The sequence below is a fragment of the Cyprinodon variegatus genome, unplaced genomic scaffold, assembly GCF_000732505.1.
Source record: "Cyprinodon variegatus isolate N-32 unplaced genomic scaffold, C_variegatus-1.0 Scaffold909, whole genome shotgun sequence".
NCBI lineage: Eukaryota > Metazoa > Chordata > Actinopteri > Cyprinodontiformes > Cyprinodontidae > Cyprinodon > Cyprinodon variegatus.
The window spans coordinates 29,305-32,291 of NW_015151362.1; positions in this window are offsets into that span (position 1 = coordinate 29,305).

Genomic DNA, 2,987 nt, shown 5'->3' on the forward strand with positions numbered 1-2,987 from the left:
CATTATCTTTGTTTACTTTAGCTTGAATTACCTTTATTTTATCTTCCATTTGTATTCCATATCTGTCAATTTGTTTTGTTTTAGACCCTGTATAAATGATAATTTGTCCTCTAAGGAAGGCCTTCAATGCTTCCCATTTTATACTCGCTTTTGTTTCTGCAATATTAGTTAGGAGGAATTCATCGATCTGTTTTTCTAGATATTCCATAAAATGTCCATCTTGTAACCATTTATGTTGAAACTGCCATCCCGGAGTGTCTCTCTTTAATTTATCATCTTTGTAGATCAAACAACATGGAGCATGATCTGAAATTACAATATTATCATGAGAACAATCTTGAATTCTAAACTGCAACCCTGTAGAAATTAAGAAATAATCTATTCTGGAGTGAGTTTTGAAAGTACTCGAGAAACAGGAGTATTTTTTATTTTTTCTCTCTCCAAACATCTAACAACTTCAGCTCCTTCATCATTCTATGAATTGCAGCTCTACAATTAATATGTGACTGATCTAGTCCAGTTGATCTGTCCATGTTTTGGATTTAATGTACAATTAAAGTCTCCCCCTAATAAGTGTGATCCTTTAATGCTTTAAATACTGTCATCCACATTGGGTCCATAGATATTGGTTAAAATTAGATTTTCCGACATTAAGGAGCTTTGGAGTATTAAATACCTTCTTCTTTTATTTTTAATAATGTTTTTAATTTGCAGTGGCAGTGATTCATGTATTAGGGTCACAACTCCTCTGGAGTGAGATGTGAACGTTGCCGTATATATATATGTGTATATACATATATATATATATATATGTATATATATTTAGCCCCTCCACTTCGTCTTCACCTTTAAACTATTCTCATCAAGAAGATGTATTTCCTGAAGAAATTTTAGAGTTAATTTTTTTCAATCTTTTTCTAACTTGCTTGACTTTTTGGAGACGTTGCAGACCCCGGCAGTTCCATGAAATAACATTTTACAGTTTGAGGCATAAAGTAACAAAAGTAGTAGGTCGCTTTACTTTATAGAAATGTGAGGCATAACAAAAGCAGATGCTAGAACATGCATCCAATACACAAAACGTAAAAAAAAACCTTTCTGCCTTTTCCCTTCCCCAAATTGCAAAAGTCCCTCCCACATACATTAGACTCCCCTTATAGCAAGAAGCCAATCACAACCAGTGAGGATCTAAACCACCCTTAGCTTATTCTATAGGAATTATTCCTGCTGTTGCTAATAATAATTTGACTCCTGTCCACTGAGACTGAGAAAATATTTTAAGGGACTACATTAAATTTAAACACTTTATTGCTACAACATTGAGAACATGGATATGTAAGATATTAAGGAACGTAAAAATAAAACAAACCAAGTCAACACATTGAAATATGAAGAAAAAACTCCAATAGCCTGAAAACGTTCTAACTGTAAGGCATCATATGCTGGATTTCTATTATTTGCGCACCCTACTTTACTCTCCATATGAAGCTTCATTCTTCAATTAATGCTCTTTGTGTCCTGAGTCCTCTTGAATTTTCTTGAAAAACTCCCCTGCATCCCCAGGTTTTAAATGTCAGTGTTTTATTTTCATCACTAGAAGTGTTGCAGAGTGAGTTACTCCGTTACGAATGCCCAATTTACGCAGCTCCTCCCGATCGAACTTTTACCTCAGCTGGTGAAGCCCGGTTTCCAGGTCTGGGTAGAAGCAGATCTGTTATTCCTTTTAGAGGACGTCCTTTTTCTTCCATGCAGCTGGAATGATGGCTTGTCTTTCTCTGTAGTTGAGAAACTGTGGTGGGAAAAAAGTATTCAACTATTCACCCTAGTTAAATAAACAGAGATAGATGGATTTCACTCAGTCGTCACTTTATTCATCGTATCTTTGAGAGAACAGTTCATCATACAGCCCTTATGGCACAGTATTGAGCCCTGTTCTGCCTGAGCAGCGTTTGTTTCCCCTTACTTAAAACAATGGAAAGTCGTCAGAGTCAAAACAAATTACAGACACTTTGGTTAACAGTAACATGTTATGCATAAACCATGAGAAAGAATTTGGTTTGTTATGGGAAGAAGCTATGTCTGGTCTACAAACACCATCCCACAGAGAATGGTGTGGCCTTCAAGGTGAAACAGACTGAGTGAAAACTTTTATAGTGAGTAAATAGGATAAAATAATATACAATAGAAGAGAAATCTTAATTTTCCAATAACAGAAACTTCATTATCAGGGCTCTTGGTCCTAATCTGCTCTTTCCAGGCTCACCAAGGGTTGCAGCTCCTCATTCCCCAACGCCCCCGGTAACCACTTTTCCAAAAAAGCTCATAGATCTGGACCCTCGGCAACGTCCCGTAAATTCGCAAGTCTCAAGTTATTCAGGCGAGACCTTGTTTCCAAGTCCATGAGTTTGTGCCCCATCGATTTTATTTTAAGCCTGCAAGGAACTCACGTTAGCTTGTAGATTAGCCACGTCATCTTCTCCAGTAGAAATAGAGTCCTCCACCCGTGACATACGTTCATTATAGTCTTTCATTTCTTGTTTTACATCTTGTAGTGTCACATCACTCCATTAAGGTTCACAGAGAACTCTCTTCTCAATGAATCCAGTGCAGCAAGGATTTGATCCGACTTACTATTGTCGGATTCACTTTTCCATTCTTGGGCAGCCATGTTTTTGTCCTTTATGTTCTGTTCAAACAGCTTTGTTTTCTTGGATGCCTCACTTTCCCTTTGTGTTGTCTAGTCGTGCTAGGCATTATACATCAGATTGTCCCTTTTTTTGAATCAATCTTTGTGAGCAGCGGTTATTTTCCCCTTATTGAAGCAACAAGCAGCAGGGCAAAGTACAATGCCTCTTCTCATGTGGCCGCCATAACCGGAAGCCTTTTTTTCTTTTTCTTTTATTAGTGAGTTTGGAACTTTATAAAATCACCCTATCTAACACATCGGTTGTATGGAAGCTGAGAGGCTCTCTGGTGCTTTATGGGTG